The sequence below is a fragment of the Mobula birostris genome, chromosome 19 (genome assembly GCF_030028105.1).
Source record: "Mobula birostris isolate sMobBir1 chromosome 19, sMobBir1.hap1, whole genome shotgun sequence".
In the NCBI taxonomy this organism is placed as follows: domain Eukaryota; kingdom Metazoa; phylum Chordata; class Chondrichthyes; order Myliobatiformes; family Myliobatidae; genus Mobula; species Mobula birostris.
In genome coordinates, this window is record NC_092388.1 from 56,596,373 (window position 1) to 56,615,732 (window position 19,360).

At 39.8% G+C, this 19,360-nt stretch overlaps 1 protein-coding gene across 11 annotated transcripts in view; it reads right to left on the reverse strand.

Annotated features, from left to right (window-relative positions):
• Positions 1–19,360, reverse strand: part of atxn1a (ataxin 1a) — a 310,350-nt gene that overhangs the window by 39,890 nt on the left and 251,100 nt on the right. Inside the window, exon 1 of one of the 11 annotated variants that reach the window (XM_072283647.1) lies at positions 15,330–15,417. The exons of the other annotated variants lie outside the window; for them this stretch is intronic. The gene's annotated coding sequence lies outside the window, so the exon portion shown is untranslated. Of the gene's footprint in view, positions 1–15,329; positions 15,418–19,360 lie in introns of those variants that run through there. 11 annotated transcript variants of the gene reach the window in all.

Consider the following 19,360-nt stretch of genomic DNA (forward strand, 5'->3'; position numbering starts at 1 on the left):
GTATTTCATTTAGATACATTACTTGTTACCCAGTTTTCTTTTTTATATAATTTTAACTATTTCCATGAAACTTTGGCTAACTGGGACAGACACTTAATTGGGCCAAGTAGTACCAGTCTAGATAGGACCCAATTAACTGGAATCCACTATACTTGGAGGAGTTTCAAATTGGTGCATTGGACGTGTTTTAAGTGTTTTCTTGATATCACATGATAAAGCAGAATAACAAATAATTACTACATTAACAACAGGGATTCTGCAGATGCTAGAAATTCAAGCAATGCACATAAAAGTTGCTGGTGAACGCAGCAGGCCAGGCAGCATCTCTAGGAAGAGGTGCAGTCGACGTTTCAGGCCGAGACCCTTCGTTTGAGTTAGTCCTGACGAAGGGTCTCGGCCTGAAACGTCAACTGCACCTCTTCCTAGAGATGCTGCCTGGCCTGCTGCGTTCACCAGCAACTTTTATGTAATTACTACATTAACATTTATATTAGTTAAGAAATATTGTATTAATTAGAAACAAGGTAGTAATCAGTCTATTCCATTGATTATCAGACGTGCAAAACAGGTCAGAATTATACACTAAACGCAAGAGATTCGGCAAATTCTGGAAATTCAGAGGAGCAAACACAAGATGCAAGTGGAACTCAGCAGGCCAGACAGCTTCTAGGAAGGGGAATGAACAGTTGATGTTTCAGGCCAAGATACCTCATCAGGATCCTTCATCAGAATTATACTCTATTCTACTTGGCAACAGATTCTAATATCATTTCAGTGCTTGGCCTCAAGGTTTATCACTCCAATTCCCTTTCAAATATTGAACTTATCTCAAGTTTTATTCTGCAATCTTTGGTGGAGTAAACAAAGTCAGACTGTTGCATTTCCTATCTTTTTTCTCAGACTTCACTAAGTACTGATGATGCAAGTTTAAAAGGTGAGGAGAGACCTCAAAAAGTCAATATTGAGTGAAACACGTGCATGATCTAAGCAGGAAGAACCCTGGCACAGTGAGGCACAATAGGAGGAAAGTCTGGACATGAGGAAACAAACAGTAAATGGAAGGGAGATACAATATCAGTGCACATCAATGCAAAATACACCACAATTATGGGAAGAAGAGTGTGAGAAACAGAAAGAAAGTATAAGAAAAAGGAAGAAAAGGAAAACCAACAAAGGAGAATCTGAAGATAACCTTGTCTAAGATTTCCTGAAACACAGTAAGCCAAGGAAAAAAGGTACATGTGAAAACTCAGGGAATCAGAATTAGATTTATTAACACCGACTTAAAAGATGTGAAATTTGTTGTTATATGGCAATTTTTGTTGATTTATGTTAAAAAATTTAGCGGTGTGTTGGGGAGTAGAGTTTATGTTAACTAGTCTCTACATTAATTCAGCCACACCTTATGAATGAAAGCAAGCCTGGGCAGGATGATGGCAGATTAAAAATCAGTGCTTAGAATGCAGGCCTGTACTTGCTGACGGCATTGGGAAATTAGTGTTCTAGTCAAAGTTCAAAGTAAGTTTATTATCAAAGTACATATATGTCACCATATACAATCCTGAGAGTAACTTCCTTGTGGGCAGACTCAATAAATCCTTAATAGATTAATAACTATAACAGAATCAATGGAAAGACTGCACCAACACGGGCATTCAACCACTGTGTAAATAACAACACACAGCAAATACAAAAAGGAAGAAATAATAAGTCAATAAATAAGCAATAAATAATCGAGAACATGAGATGAGGAGCCCTTGAAAGTGAGTCCATTGATTGTGGGAACAGTTCAATGATGGAGCAAATGGAGTGAAGTTATTCCCTTTGGTTAAAGAGCCTGATGGTAGCAGTAAGAAGCGAGCATGTCTTGGGTGGCTGGAGTCCCCGATGATGGATGCTACATTCCTGCCACATTGATTTTTTGTAGATGTGCTCAATGGTGGCCCGTGGGCCATTTCCACTACTTTTGTCGGATTTTCCTTTCAAAGACATTGGTGTTTCCATACCAGACTGTGATACAGCCAGACAATATACTCTCCAATATGAATCTATAGAAGTTTGTAAAAGTTTTAGATGTCATGCCAAACCTTGACAAACTCCTAAGGAAGTAGATGCTGCAGTGTATTCTTTGTAATTGCACTTGTGTGCTGTGCCCAGGACAGGTCCTTCAAAATAATAATACCAAGGAATTTAAAGTTTGTGACCCTCTCCACCTCTGATCCTCCAATGAGGACTGACTCATGGACCTCTGGTTTCCTCCTCTTGAATTCAATACTTGACTCCTTGGCCTTGCTGACATTGAGTGAGAGGTTGGTGTAATGGCACCACTCAGTCAGATTTGCAGTCTCCCTCCTGTATGCTGATTCGACTCCACCTGTAATCGGCCTACAACAGTAGTGCTGTCAGCAAACTTGGATATGGCATTGGAGATGTACTTAGTCTCACAGTCATAAGTGTAAAGCGAGGAGAACAGGGGGTTAAGCACACAGCATTATGGTGTACCTGTGCTGATGGACATTGTGGAGGAAATGTTGTCAATCTGAACTGACTGGGTCTGCAAGTGAGGAAATCTAGGATCCAATTGCACAGGAGGTATTGATGCCAACGTCTTGAAGTTTATTGATTAGTTCTGAGGGAATGATGTTGAACCCATAAAAATAGTGATAATATAAGTTGGTACCAAAAAACAAAGCTCACCAAGAATGCTGTGGAACAATCTTTCTTACTTATGCCCATCACCCCTACTGGGGCATAAGCTGCCAACAGCAGCTCACCAAAGTCCTCTGTCCTGGGCCAGTTTTTCAAATTGTCCCCAGGTGTAGCCCATCTTCTGGGATCCTTCATCTCCCAAGGATGAGGTCTTTGGAGCTTCAGCTGGCATTTCTGTAGCACTGGATTTTATTGCTTGCCCTAAGCTCAACTCTTCTCCTTTCAAAACCAGGCTTAGTACCATCCACGGCAGAGTTGTAGAACAATCTCCTATTTGAAATTATTGTGTCAAATTGGAGCCTGGAAGCATAATGTTTGACACTATTTAGGAAGTGATTTCAAGGTTATTCAGTGATTAACCACTTGTCTGCCAGTCCATGTACATGTACAGGCAAGTACATAAAGGGATGATAATAGCAGAGTGTCTTTATAAATATGGAACCCAGAAGCAAATCATGAGCCACACAGGCCCTTTGTAAACACCTAATATCACTGATCTTAGGAGCAACACACATCAAAGTTGCTGGTGAACACAGCAGGCCAGGCAGCATCTCTAGGAAGAGGTACAGTCGACGTTTCAGGCCGAGACCCTTCGTCAGGAAGAGTGAGTAAGGGATTTGAAAGTTGGAGGGGGAGGGGGAGATCCAAAATGATAGGAGAAGACAGGAGGGGGAGGGATGGAGCCAAGAGCTGGACAGGTGATTGGCAAAAGGGGATACGAGAGGATCATGGGGCAGGAGGTCCGGGAAGAAAGACGGGGGGGGGGGGAACCCAGAGGATGGGCAAGAGGTATATTCAGAGGGACAGAGGGAGAAAAAGGAGAGTGAGAGAAAGAATGTGTGCATAAAAATAAGTAACAGATGGGGTACGAGGGGGAGGTGGGGCCTAGCGCAAGTTAGAGAAGTCGATGTTCATGCCATCAGGTTGGAGGCTACCCAGACGGAATATAAGGTGTTGTTCCTCCAACCTGAGTGTGGCTTCATCTTTACAGTAGAGGAGGCCGTGGATAGACATGTCAGAATGGGAATGGGATGTGGAATTAAAATGTGTGGCCACTGGGAGATCCTGCTTTCTCTGGCGGACAGAGCGTAGATGTTCAGCAAAGTGGTCTCCCAGTCTGCGTCGTGTCTCGCCAATATATAAAAGGCCACATCGGGAGCACCAGACGCAGTATATCACCCCAGTCGACTCACAGGTGAAGTGATCGTAGGAGCAGGTGGTTTTCATGCCAGCATTTGAATGAAACAGGTGAGAACACTTCAGATGCTCTAATTATATTCTTCCAAAATTTGCTTTATTCAGAAGCTGCTTATTTGGTTTGGAAAATAATGCTTCATTATGCTATTTAAGAAAGAGTAACCCACAGAACTACAGGTCAGTTAGCCAAATGTTAATTGTCAGAAAATTATCAAGTTCCATAATTAGGAATGGGGTGGCTGAACTACAAATGTTTGTACTTAAAATTTTTCAGCTGACTTGGAAACATCCACCATAGACCTCGATGTCTGATGAACCTGGATGGAATTTTACAGGCGATTAAGGTGGACAAGAGAATGAGGTTGTACAATAGGTGTATGTACTTCCAGGTTATTTAATATGCCTTTCATAAAAGATCATTTTGTAAAACTAACACTTATGGAATTGAAAGGAATTAATCACAATGGCAGGATGCAATTTCTCCAAAAGATCTTTATTAGTCCCACTATTCACCTCATCACTAAATGACAAGATGGTGGGATAGAAAGCTATATATCTGAGTTTGCTGGTGACACAAAGACAGCCAGCATTTTAAGCAGTACAGATGAAAATATAAATCAATTGTGATAATAATGGACTGAGTGAATGAGAAATGGATTTCATTACTGGCAAATGCAAGGTCATCCACAGATCTAAAAATGATGGAATATGGTATTCTACAGAGAAGGTGGGAACACTAGAGGATCCAAGAGAATTGAGGATCTACATTTATAAATTATAAAAATAACATGGTTCATAATATGATTAAACAGACCAATTATATACTTGTCTTTATACATGGAGCTTAAGATTAAGAGTACAAAAAAAAGAGCATAAATGTAAGCTACTGCTATGCAGATTCCTAGTTAACCACAGTATAGTGTCAGCAGTTCTGGGCTCAACAACTCAGAACACAGACCTTTGAGAGATTATAGATTAGATATACTAAAATGAAAATTTCCCACCAAAATTCAAATTGCAAAGAGAGAACACATAAATTTGAGTTGCATTTCATAAAAAATTATGCTAACAGATGATTTGATTCACTCAGACCCTGCTGAGGATGCATTCCTCAGAGGTGGAGTTCTATGTAAATTAGAGCTATGCAGGGTCATTATAATATTACATAACTGGACATGTGTGCCTCAACAAAAATCAAACTCGAGATTTGTGATATCATTTTATGTATACACAGTAACTCGTGGAGTAACAGACACACAAATAGGCCTAACCTGTACTTCAGTAGAGCAGCAAAACATTGCAGCAGCAGCAGCAGCAGCAGCAGCAGCAGAGGGAAGCAGGTGGTGGTTACATCTCAGAGGGACCAGGTTGTGGGTCCTCCTCTCACTTTGGCTTCTTCTTCAAGAAGGCATCAAGATTTGACTGCCTTTTCTCAAGTTTCCTCTCATGAAGCAGTTCTCGGTAGCAGGAAATCATGTTGAGGACACCTCTCTTTGCCTCATTGCTTCGCCCCAGTTGGTCCATGATTTGTGTGATTGCGGTGATGCTAGTGCTGAGGAATTTTGTGGTAATATTTCATGCTGGTGTTTCCTCTTCTCCATCCATTTCCTCAGATTCACCCAGTATGCACTGTTCTGCCAAGTCTCGAAGCTCTTCATTATTAAGGCTCTCACCGTGAGAAATGCATAACTCTTCAACATCGTCATCATTAATATCCTCTAATCCTGCTTCATTGGCCTGTTTAACAATGTTTTGGATGACTGATTCTGCCTGAAATCCTAGGAGTTTCACATCCATGCTACTGTTTTTCCTATACATCTTAGATGTACTACCCTCACTGGAAGTTGCATGCTATTTGCCAGACACCAAGGGTGAAAAAAATGGAATAAATTTGCGAGGCAGCAAGAACATTTACACATGTTGGGGAGGCAGAGTGTGAACTAACATGCGAACAGCTGAGAGTGGCTCACAGTATAAGTAAAGCGCTCTCATTGGCTGATTAAATGTTTACTGTAATGGCGGCTGCTCTTAAGAAGTTTTAAGTGTTGTTTAAAATGAATTTTTTCTCATTTAAAAAAATTTCAATAAAGAATTGAATAACCGCATTGAAACGGATACAGGGTGGTGTTATGCAGGGATTGAGTATACATTTCTCAAGACAGGAGGGAAAACAGCCTGGACATATCTAAAGAAATTAACTCTGCTGCTCAGGCATAATTTTGGAGACAAGTTAGGAGGCAACTCATTCAGAGGTGGTGTTGCTGGTGTCTTTTCTGGAGTCAAATTAGGAGACATCACACGCAAAGAGAGGTGGTGATGGTGGTAGCAGTAATGGTAGTTGTTGTTTACAGCTCGTGCACAAATGGTCAATTGTTAATTCTGAGACAGACTGTTAACCAAAAGTAATAAAGGAAATGGAACAAGGAAGTGGGGAAAACAGATCAGCCATGACCTCAGTGAATGGCAGAAATGATTGGACACACAAAGTAGCTACTCCTGTTCTAATATTCCTATAAGGAAAAAAGGATAGCCAAGAAGACAGTAACTAAATTATCTCAGGATTTTCTATAAACTCAATTAAAAAGCAGGTTGAATTATATTTCGCAAACTGCGAGACATAAGCATAATTATGTCCAATAAAATGCAACCAATTCTGAATTTGAAACTTCAGCACAAAGACTCAGCTACAGCAGAAAAGGCCTCCATAAATTTATTGCTAGAACTGCAAGTCTGTGGCAAAAGATGGGTCTTGGAATTTGCATTCAAATTCCCAAGCTCTGTGCTATCAGCAACAAGTGAAAATTCTCGTGGCAAAACTTGCACATGAAAAAACACCTACATGCCTTATCTATGGAAAACAGTTAGGTATAAATACAACACTGCTATTGTGGTCTCACCACCCAAGTTTCAATAGCTAGGTCTCATAACAGAGTTGTTCCTGTCGATTTTCTGTAACAATTGTATTCTCCACATTCCCTAAATTACTCAAAAACTTTCAGATTTTCAAAACATAACTTGCAACATGTTAGCACAGAACTTTATATTCACCTTTCCAGAAAACAAAACTGTTTTAAATAATTGCAAACACGAGGAAATCTGCAGATGCTGGAATTTCAAGCAACACACATAAAAGTTGCTGGTGAATGTAGCAGGCCAGGCAGCATCTCTAGGAAGAGGTACAGTCGACATTTCGGGCCCAGATGTTGACTGTATCTCTTCCTAGAGATGCTGCCTGGCCTGCTGCGTTCACTAGCAACTTTTATGTGTGCTGTTTTAAATAATGTCAGTAAGCTCCATAAAAATCAGTAGATTTTTAAATCTTTGTCAACTTAATCGATCTGATCATCCCTCAGAAGCTGGTGGATAAACTGTCCTCACTGGGTCACAACACCTCTCTCTGTAACTGGATCCTGGATTTCTTGACAGAGAAGCCACGGTCAGTCCACAATCGCAGAAACATCTCTCGCTCCACCACGTTGAGCACTGGCGATCCCGAGGGTTATGTGCTCAGCCTGCTGCTGTTTACGCTGGTGATGCATGACTGCAATACTAGATCCAGTTCAAACTGAATCACCTAGTTTGCTGATGACACAACAGTGGTTGACCTCATCATTAACGACAACGGGAGATGTACAGAGAGGAGACAGCATGGCTGGCAGAATGGTACAAGTACAATATCTTGAGTCTCAATATGGAAAAGACCAAAGAGGTGATTGTGGAAGGTGCTGGGTGACCACTCCTTACTGCACATAAACAGCTCCTCCATGGACAGAGTTAGAGTACCAAGTGTCTGGGAGTGCACATAATGGACGATCTCACCCAGTCCATCATCACCACCTCTTTGGTCAAGAAAGCACAGCATGGTCACCAGTTTCCGAGGAGATTGAGGTGAATGAGGCTGCCAGTCTTCCCTATTTAGCCATTTTTAAAAAATATACAGCAGCACGATCAAGAGTGTCCTGATTAGCTGCATCGTCATCTGGTGCGGGAATTGCAAGGCATCTGATTGGAAGTGTCTACAAACGATTGCAAGGCCTGCTGAGGGATTACTGGGGTGTTGCTTCCACCCATGAGAGATACTTATCAGAAGCTCTGGATATGTAGGGCCCTTTGCATTTATTAATAGTCCCTCCTATCCGTCCAACAATCTCTTTGACACCCTACCATCAGGCAGGAGGTATCACAGCATTAGGCCAAGAACTCTTTGGATGGGAAACAGCTTCTTCCTCCAGGTTGTAAAACTACTAAACTCCCCGCCACCACCCAGATCTCACCACATATGAAGTGCCAACAGCATATATTCAAAATGCTGGAGGAACTCAGCAAGCCAAGCAGTATTTATGGAAAAGAGTACAGTTGACGTTTCAGGCCAAAACCCTTTAGCAGGAACCTTTGGAAAGGTTTCCACCGGTAACGGCGACTGTACTTTTTGTGTGTGTTGCTTGGATTTCCAGCATCTGCAGATTTTCTCTTGTTTGTGAACAGCATTATACTGTTTACTTTTCAACTTGTATATGCATCTTATTTTTTGTTAATTTAAGTGTGGTAATGTTATGTGTGTGAATTATATATACTGTGTTGTGCACCTTGGTCAGAAGGAATGTCGTTTCATTTGGCGGTACACTTGTGTACGACTGAATGACAATAATTTGAAGTTGAATTGACTCAGGTGTGGTTGCTATTTGGGGCCTAAGATTTACCAAAATATGATTTATCACAAACTGGAGAGATCAGAAAAACGGCAGAATAGAGCCCTGGACTTTTCCCACCCACCTGGCTTCACTTATCACCTTCCAGCTAGCCTCCTTCCCCTCCTGCCACATTTTATTCTGGTATCTTCCCTTTCCTTCCCAGTCCTGAAGAAGCATCTCGGCACTAAAGTTAGACTATTTATTCATTTCCATAGATGTTGCCTGACCTGCAGAGTTCCTCCAGCATTTTGTGTGTGTTGCTTTGGATTTCCAGCATCTGCAGACTTTCTTGTTTTTAGAATAGAGCAGGTGTTCTCACTCCTGATGTCTCACACATTAATCCTGTCTATGCATCTGATCTGCAGCAGCTATCTCATTATATAGCCTGCTGACCCACCACATCCTTCCCAGAAACATCCACCAGGGAACGCAAGAGTTCCTCTCATCTGACCTAAATTCCTCATGTCAAATGCATAAAGCTGCTTTCAATTACCAATGCTATCATTGGAAGTTTAACTGTGGTTTTATGTTGGGGCCTGCTCTGGTTTTGTATGGGAGAGCTAGAGTTCTGCATGCATGGTATTATTTCTTAATATATTAACTCCCACAATTTTATTGTTGGAAACTGTATGAATTGTATGCAAAAATCACATGGCTCTTTGCTGGTTTTGGTCTGCTTATCATCCCTCCAGCTGCAAAACACTGGCTGCCCCTGATTCACAAGAAGGAATTTAGCAGGAGTTTTAGGTAAATACTGAGTGACCTGTACCTCAGTTAGTAGTTAAAGAATTATGGAAACCAATGGCAAACCAAAAGCAGACTGAACGAATAAAGATTGTGATAGTAGACTATCAGGGGTCTGGCCTCTCTATGAAATTATTTAAGTAAAAAATGGAAGGAAGTTCCACAGTTTTATTACTAATTTTAAGCAATCACTTCTGTTGAGATATTTATTATAGATGATTTTTTACCCACAAGGTCCATCATCACTTGGATATTCATTATATATGTATATAACCTGAACATGAATATACAATTAACATGTTTGCTGATGATACTAAATTATTGTATTTCATCATAACCTGCTTCACTATCAACCAATTAGGGAAATGAGCTCAACAATGTTGAGTGGATTTCAATTGGGATAGGTATGAGATGAAGCCAGGGTAGGACTTACACACAGTGGTTACATTATTGGGTACCTCCTGTACCTAATAAAGTGGCCACTGAATGTACATCTGCCGCTGCAGTCCATTCACTTCAACGAATGCGTTGTGCACCTCGGCACATCACTGTTGTAACACGTGGTTATTTGAGTAACTGTCTCCTTCCTCCAAGCTTGAACCATTTGATTTCAGGGTGTTTAATAAAGTTCAATTAACTATTTTGAATATACTCAATGACTGAGTATCCATTAGTTCCTATTTTGAATTACAAACTTCACAATTCAGTGCATTTTTTTCTCTTCCTCTCAATCCTCAAGGATCATCTTCTTAAATAGTCACATCCTTGTTGGAAGAACTTATTCCTAATGTCTATTTTATCTTGTCAATAAAATGTGCAACTTCAGTGGCATCAGTTTTTCTTTAAAGCTCTCGAGAGCATTAACTCAATCCCTCATAGAATAATCATCCCATTTCCAGATATCAGACAAATCAACTTTTCATGCATTTTCCATTTAAGGCAGGCATATGTCCTTACCCAAGTACCTGTATCAAGATGCAACTAATTGTAGTAAGACTCTGCTACTCTTTCAGCTCAACTCTTTTGTAATACATGCCAAACTTCCAATTGATACCATTTATTTTTCCAATTGCTTGTTGTTTCTGCATGCTAATTTCCTATGATTCATGTCCAAGGACACCAGGGCCATCTGAATACTAATAATCTGTAGTATTTCATTATTTAAGAAAATATCCCACTTCTATTATTTTCTTTCTAAAGCAGACAGCTCTACATTACCTTCCACCTTCTGTGTGTTTGCCCACACATTTAATCTTCAGTTTTTTTTTGCAAATTCTGCTCACAATTTACTTTCCCATCTAATTTTGTATGAACAAATAGATTTATGAGACTCAGTCCCCTCAACTACATCATTCACTATAAAAAGCTGAAGTATAAGATTCATCTTTATTTCAGTATCTCAAGCAGGAATGACTTACTTATGCTTCATTTCACACTACTGTATTACTTCAAGGCCCATGAAACCTGAAATCATGAAAAAACCTCAAGACAAACAAAAGAAAATCTGCAGATGCTGGAAATCCAAACTGTGTTTCTTAAGTTACCTCATGAATCTCCTCGATAAAATACTTTTGAAAACATACTACATCAACAGATTTACCTTTATTTATGTTCATCATTTGCCACAGCTGACAAGTTTAAGAAATAGGAGCAAAAGTAAGCCTTTTGGCCCTTTGAGCCTTCTTCAAAATTCACAAGATCATGACTGATCTAACTCAAAGGCAGCAAGAAAACAATTATAAAAATATTAGAACAGGTCGGAACTAATGAAGTATTTTTTGACATCATAAGCAGTCTTTGTTTCCAAAAGCACAAATTTCACTGTTTCAGAGTTCACTAAAACCTGCAGTTTCAAAGCCTCAAACACGAGGAATTCTGCAGATGCTGGAAATTCAAGCAACACACATCAAAGTTGCTGGTGAACGCAGCAGGCCAGGCAGCATCTCTAGGAAGAGGTACAGTCGACGTTCAGGCCGAGACCCCTCATCAGGACTTTCAAAGCCTTGTTACTAATAGTTGGCACAAGTCCTGACAATTTTACCGAATTATCATTACTAGCTTCAGGACAGGTTCACAAGAGGTCGCAGCAGATGAAAAGAACTACACTGCCATGTTAGATGCATCACCCATCGATGTCTACCAGAGCCATTAGCATTTACAACAAATCATCTTAAAATGAAGTTTAAAGGAAAATCACTATCTACCAGCATGTAGGTAGAAAGACCAGATTTGAAAAGCTCCATAGAATTACTCAATGTAATAATGTCAAGCATAGCCTCCTCCACTCCAGAATCACTGGTTCTAAACTCAATAGTTAAAAGTTCTCAAATAAATATACTCAGATTTTTCTCCTGTGCGCCTTAGGATTCTAATATATCTATGTTTACCATATATAAGGCACCACAATCGAGATCAGGCAATAGTAAAGACAAGTCCTCAAAAGAGGAGCACAATTTGTTAAGTCATAGAGCACGGTAAGAAACCCCGCTCATTCATGCTGACCAAACTGCTCAACTGACATCCTTTTGCCTACTTTTGGCCCATATCCCTCTGAATCTTTCCTATAGATGTATCACATACAGAACAGGCCTCCCCACCAAAGGTACTGTCTACACTCCTTGCTGCCTCAGCAAAGCAGCCGACATAATTAGTGTCCACCCTCACATCGGGTAGAAGATATAAAACCCAGATAGCCTGTACCACCAACCTTAAGGACTGTTTTATCCCACTGAAATGACTACTGAACAGTCCTCTATACGATATGATGGACTCTTGACCTCACTGTAGTATATTATTTAATATTTCAGTAATTATTTAACTAACATGGCAAATATATTTGATTAAGCATACTTTGTTTACATACAGCAATTCATTATGGGTTATATATAAGTATGTGAATAGCATATGTCATTACGCCATCACATGATATGTGAGTCCCTCATTGAAACAATACTCAGCATCCTGGCTCATGTGCTATTCCTTCAATTAGTTTCTGGAATTACAAAAAATAACAGCAGTGATGAGGAAGTTTTACAACAAAACCGAGATGACTACCTACCTTTTGAAGTGCAGCATGTTTTTCTTCAGAAGGGGAGAGACACATTTGAATTTTAAAAATGGCAGAAAACAGATGAAATTATCAAGCAACGAGTACAGCCACAAGTTCACAGTGAGTACAGGGTGATGATAATGATGATAAATTTAGAAAAAAACAGAAATGGCTGGCTATATTGGAAAGGTAGATGTGTTTGACTGCACAACAGATAACTGGATGATTTATACTGAACAAATTGAGTAGCATATTGAAGCAAATAGGTAGAAAACTGGAGTTTTCTTATAAGCTTAAGTACTCCAACCAAACCAGATGAAATGAGTTTTGTTGACATTGTGAATGTCATACTGGAACGTTTAGAACTTTAAACCATTGTTGACTGCAAAATGTTTTTGGTTTCATAAACGGAATCAAAAGGCAAGGAAATCCACTTCAGCTTATGTGATTGAATTGAAGAAGTTGTCCGAACATTGTCAGTTCAGTGATGGGCTTAATAATGCACTGAGAGATCACTTAGTTTGTGGAATCTTACAAGAAAGCCTTCGAAAACGACTCCTAACTGAAGCACAATTCACATGTAAAACAGCAGTTCAAATCGCTGTATCAATGGAAACCGCAGTTAGAGACACAATTGAGTTGCAGTCAGGAGTGAAAGTGAACAAGAACAAAATTGCAATGTCTAAACAGAAAACTGCTTGGCTGAACAAATTGTGTTACCATTGTGACAGGGGCTTACATTCACCAGACCAATGCAGGTTTAAAGGTGAAACTTGCAGAAAATGCAACAAAGTAGGATACACCAAACAGCATGACAGGCAGACAAAAATAAATGGACTGCACAGGGAAGAGAAGAAGATAAAAAGTCAAGCTGAAGTTTCAAAAGAACACTAATCTGCATGCTGTTGATTAAATTTACTTTGAACTTTGAATTCATCTGTCTTCACATCTTAAGTGTGCACAGTACCACCTCTACCAGTTCCTTTGATAGTACATTCTATATACACACCAATGTGTGAAAAACATGACCCTTAGGTCCCCTTTAAAATCCTCCCCTCCCCCTTAACTTAAACCTATACCGTCTAGTGTTAAGCTCCTTTCTTGGGAAAAAGACTGTGATCTTTCACCTTGTACATATGTCCCTCATGGTATTATATAGCTCTGAGGAACTCAGCCACTTTCACTCCAGGGAAAACAGCTCTAGTTTATTCAGTCTCTCATTATAGTTCAAGCTGTCCAGCCCTGTCAATATCCTTGAGTATCTTTTCTGCATCTTTTTCAGTTTAACGGCATCATTTCTATATCCAGTTATGTGACCAGGACCATGTACAATACCCCAAGTGCAATCTCAGCTGTACCAAAGTGCTGGCTCACCAATGTCCTTTACAGCTGTGCTAAGTGCAATCTCACCAATCGATCCAAGCAAACTGATGTTACTTTCTGGCATTTTGACATTTTAATATAAATGTAGTCACATAAATCTCTGAAACTCAATGGAAAATCTCCATTCACCACACTCACTCAGAGGGAATCTTCCACCATTTCTGTTCTCACAGGTGATAGTTGAAATGTCTACCACTTACCAACATTCAACTCAATTCAAAGGATTCAGAGTACATTTATTATCAAAGTATGTATGTAGTTTACAACTGGAGATTCATCTTCTCCACAGACAGCCACCAAACAAAGAAAACCATGGAACCCATTCAAAGAAAAACATCAAACACCTGCCCCTACATGCAAAATAAAAATCGCACAAATGGCAACAACAGCATCAACCCCCCCATATGCAAAAATACCCCAAACTGTGTAAACAGCAAGAAGAATTAGATGAAAATGCAGAATATAAAACACAAAATCAAAAGAGTTCAGCGCAGTGTCCATTTCTGCAGCCCACCCTGATCCAAAATTGCCCAAAAATAGCAACAGAAAAAGGTACGACCAGAAACTACAGTCCAATCACAAACAGCAGACCAATCAATCAATTGAGAACAATTAATTAACAAAAAAGAATCTCTCACTTCCAACTTATTGCAGTACAATGATGTGCCAACACAAACGCTATATCTGCAACAATTCTTGCAAAAGGCCAAAGGGCCAGAAATAGTCCTAATATCTCCTTTAGAGTTGTAATTTTTCTCCACTTATACATCCAGATGTACTCTGGAATTATTTCTCTATATTTTCTGGGTGTAACAATCAGTTTAACTTAATTGTAATAGTCTAAACAATTGCATTTTGCATTGCACATCCTCTACTATAAACTATTACTACCACTCAAGTCTCCAGAACTCTGCTGGCATTATGCAACTACTCTGCAATCTTCAGATTCTCCCTACAGCTCAATGCCTTTGTTTCCTAAATTCAAAAAGTCGCTCAGCATTTCATCGTGACAAAAATGCTAACAATGCACTATTCAGGAAATAAGGCAATCATAAGATGAAAGCAGAAGTAGTAATTCAGCAGATTTGTTTCTTTTTAAGAGGATATTTTCAGCTCTAAAACCAAATCACCTCAAATTCTAAAATCTTCTCTGAACAACTATGATGATTTTGCATAGAGACATCTTGCATCTCCTTGATAAAGGTACTTTCAGCTCTAAGAATTCTTGAGGCCATCAGAGTGAAAATTAGTTAACGCTCTTTCGATTGGATGTTGCCAAGAATAGGGCTTCAAGTAGGGCCTTGCCAGGGATACTTTTGGTTCAAGGCTGCTGCCAGTTATAACTGCCAAGAAGTTGCCATTTTGGAGTGGGAAAAGATTCACAAATACAGCTTTATTATGAAGTCACGTTAAACCACATTTGAATCTCAATACAGTGCAACGGCTGCTTTTAAACCTAGTCTGTAATTACAGAGAAATTCCACTCCACAGTGTACAATTATATGAAGCAGCTCGAAAGAAACCATCCATCTATGACAAAATAAATAGTTACTCACAAGTAAAAGCTATCTGGATTAGAATAGTTTTGTCATTCTCCTTTAATATCTTCTTTGGCTCGGTGCCTAGTTTTCCTGTAATGTCCTTGCAAGACTTTTTATGTTAATCACGTCAACTTGCACAAAGAAAACGATTACCTCACAGCTAATGGAAAACGAACCACACTCAGAGAGCTTTAGCGACAGAAAAACATCTCATAAAAGCAGGGAAGTGCAGTGGTACATAACATGATATGCAGATTCCTCTCGCAATGAATGAGACCCACGCAGATCTGGCCAGTTTCCAGACTGGTGGATCCCACACAGCTGAAAGTTAGTCACATGTGTAACAGCCAGGATGTGTTAAAAACATGTTTTCTGCTTTCTCAAACTTAACAAGTACCAACAGTTTTACATTCGGGTTAGAACTCCAAGCTTAAGACACTTACTGTACTAACTCTGAAACGAAGGGTTTTCACTAGTACTCACTCATCTCAGCTAATTCAATACATTTAACTTCCTTCAGGAACATAATTTCCACATGGCAATAAAAAAAACGGCAAATGTTGAAAAAGAAACACCTCACGTCAGGCCACATTTTCGGAGAGAGAGCCAGCTAAAGTTTCAAAGTTGATGACCTTTCATTGTAACTAGGAAAGGTAAATATGAAACAAGATTTAGCTTGCAGAGAAGGGGGGGGGCATAGAGGGGAAAAATTGAGAGTGGCAAAGGTTTGTGAATAACATAGTATGTGTCTGGGGGTGGTTTATATCATGGAAAATTTATGACAGAGGAGGCCATTCAACCTATCTTTTCAGCCTGCTGAAAAACAGCTCTCTAGCCTAATCCCACTTTCCTACAGATTGCAACTCAAATACTTATAAGAGGTGACACAGAAGACTGCAGAAACTCAAATCTGGAGTAATAAATAAATCTATTGGAAGATTTAGTGGGGGGAAGAAAGAAACTGGCAATGTTTCAGGTTAAAACTCTGCATCAGCTCCTGATTCAGAGTTCCAAACAGAAACATCAACAATTCTTAACCTTCCCCCCACAACCCACCCTCGCACCCAACCAACAGATACTGCTGACCCACTGAGTTCCTCCAGCAGACTGTTACTTAAAAGTGGGGCAAGTTCCTTTTATCAGTTAATTCAAATCTATGTTACTGGATTTCAACCACTTCCCTCAGCAAATATAAAGTGCTCCTTCTTTACTCTATCCTCTAAATTAGGCCCCTCAATTTTACACACATCAGTTAGCTTTCCTTCAGCTTCCTCTGAAGAAAACAACCTTTGAAGAGAAGTATGATTTGTACGCTAAGTGGCAGGTTGGCATTTTAAATTACCCCTTGCATAAGTGAATTAGAGAATTGGGCAAGTTTGGAGGAACGGATTTGGAGTTGATGGCGATGCAAAAGAAATGCTGTATATGGTGTCTGATAGTTGGCATGGAAGGCCATATGGCACCATAATTCTAAAAGAACACAATTGGTAACACATTTCTTTATTCTTCATAACAAAATACATTTTATATCCATCTGGGATAATTTAATCCATCACATAACTATAAAGAACTATAATTTTGTGCATGCTGAAAATATTATTGTCATATTATTGGAATTTGGTGTAACAGAGGAAGAAGGCTTACTTCTGCCTCCAATACTCGTGGCTCTTTGTGAAAACCTCAGGTAACAATTTTTGATTAGTAACATTGGTGACCTTAAAGTTAAATTACTAAAGATAGAGAAATTGAGAAATTAAGGTATCTAAAAAGCAGACAAAGTTCCTGGACCCTTTAGCCTGCATCTGCCCCAATGTTCTAATAGAGTGAAATCCTAATCTTCCAAAATTTCCTGATTCCAAATTAAAAGGCAACAAACATAATACTGCCATTTAATGACCAGGAGTAAAAATAGGCCTATAAGCTTGGAACCTATTGTCAGGAAAATGCTTGAATCCATCATTAAGGACATAAAATCAAGTCATTAAGTAGATTAATAATATTACATGTAATTAGCATGACTTTAAGGAGAGAAAATTGTACCCGAAGAAGGTATTTTTCTTTTTGAGGTTACAACCAACAAAGTAGATACGATGGTAACCGGTTGTTCAGTCTTCTTGGACTTTCAAAAGACATTTGATGAGGTGCTACATTGAAGAATCCTACTTAAGTAAGAAGTCAGAGGGTTGGGCCAAAGGAGTATGGAGTTGTGCATTTAGGTAAGAAGAATTTAAAAAATGTTTTGAACTTTGAGAAACAAGTAAACATGAGCTTAAGGAATAACTCAATGTGCTGATTCACAAGACAGGAAGTAAATACTTGGGTCCAATGATCAGGGAAGCAGGACAGCTGGGGTACAATTAATTAAGTCAAGTCAAGTTTATTGTTATTTAACTACAAACGTTTGTATATGCACATGAATATCACAAATATAACTATATCAGAAACAAGGAAACGCTTCATCAAACCAGGATGTAACACACAATGACTTATCAAGGTAAGGATAAAATCTACAGATGGATCAGACATAAATAATAAACTAAAGTCATTAATATTAAATACTGTAAGGTACAGAACAGATTAACCAGTGACACTTCGAATACAATGCAGCAGGAAGATCAGAAGTCTAGTGGCCTGGGAGAAGAAACTGTTTCTCATCCTGACCATCCTTGTTTTTATGCATTGTAGTCTCCTGCCTGATGGTAGAAAGTCAAAGAGGATGCTGGATGGATGGGTGGGATCCTTAATAATACCAAGAACCCTGTGTATGCCCTGAGCACCTCTGATAAATGTCCCTGATGGATGGTAGGGAGACCCCTATGATCCTCTCAGCTGTTCTCACAGTCCTTTGTAGGGCCTCTGATCCGATGCTCAACTGCTTCCATACCAGATGGAAATGTAACTTGTCAGGGCGCTCTCAATTGTGCTCCTGTAAAAGATGGGGATGGGGGGAGACCTTGCTTGACTCAATCTTCTTAGGAAGTGGAAATGCTGCTGTGTCTCCTTGTTCAGGGAGGTGATATTAAGCCAGGTGAGGTCATCCATGATGTGAACTCCCAGGAACTTGGTGCACTTAGCTCTCTCTACAGGGGAGCCATGTATTCGCAGAGAGGGATGGTTTGTCAATACCTTCCTGAAGTCCTTTGTCTTCTCCAAGTTCAGGAAATCTTTCTAATATTATATCACTTTGTTGAGAGCTTATTTGGAGATCTGTGTGCAGTTTTCAACTTGTTATCTAGAAGATGACGAGTGTGCCTTCGAATCAGTGCAGCTTTGATTCTGGGGATGAGAGTGTTGGCTTTTGAAGAGAATTTGAGTAAAAGATTGGTCTGTACTCACTGGAGTTTTGAACAATGAGTGGAGATCTCATTGAGCCATACAAACTCAAGAGGAATTGACAGAGGATGTCAAGTAGTTTATTCTTTCTGGTTGGAGGGTTTAGAATATGGATTCCCAACCTTTTTTATGCCTTGGACCAAAACTAGGGGTTTGTGGAACCCTGGTTTAGAAGAAAAGGGCATAGTCTCAGTGTTGGGGAAACCAGCCATTTAGGTTTAACCAGTTTCTTTTTTCTATATGCAGAGGATATAAAACTCAAAATTTTCTGCTTCAGATAATATTTTCAAGATCAAGATTGACAGAGCCTCAAAAGTAATGGAAGAGGAGGAAGAGCTTAGGAGAATCAATGGCGCCTAACAGCGACTCCTCTGCTTGCATCTTCAGAAACACCTCTATTTTTTCCTTTCAGGGTTCTTTTGAAGACCCTGACCCGGAGTTACACACTGACTATGGTTCTTTGCAGGAATGGGACCTGCTCTCAGGGTTTCACAAATACCCGTTATTCGGCAGGCCAAGGGTGCGGCCTAACAGCTAGCTCCATTCGCCTTCGGCGGACTGAGGTTCTGTGGCTCTGACGGGGGGGGGGGGGGGATCGGAGGTCGGAGATGGAAGATGGAAGATGGAAGATCTAAGGCTGTGTGCCCAGAGAAGCGACGCAACGGACTTTTAACATCCTGAACCAGCCAGATGTTTGTTATGTCTCCCCTCTC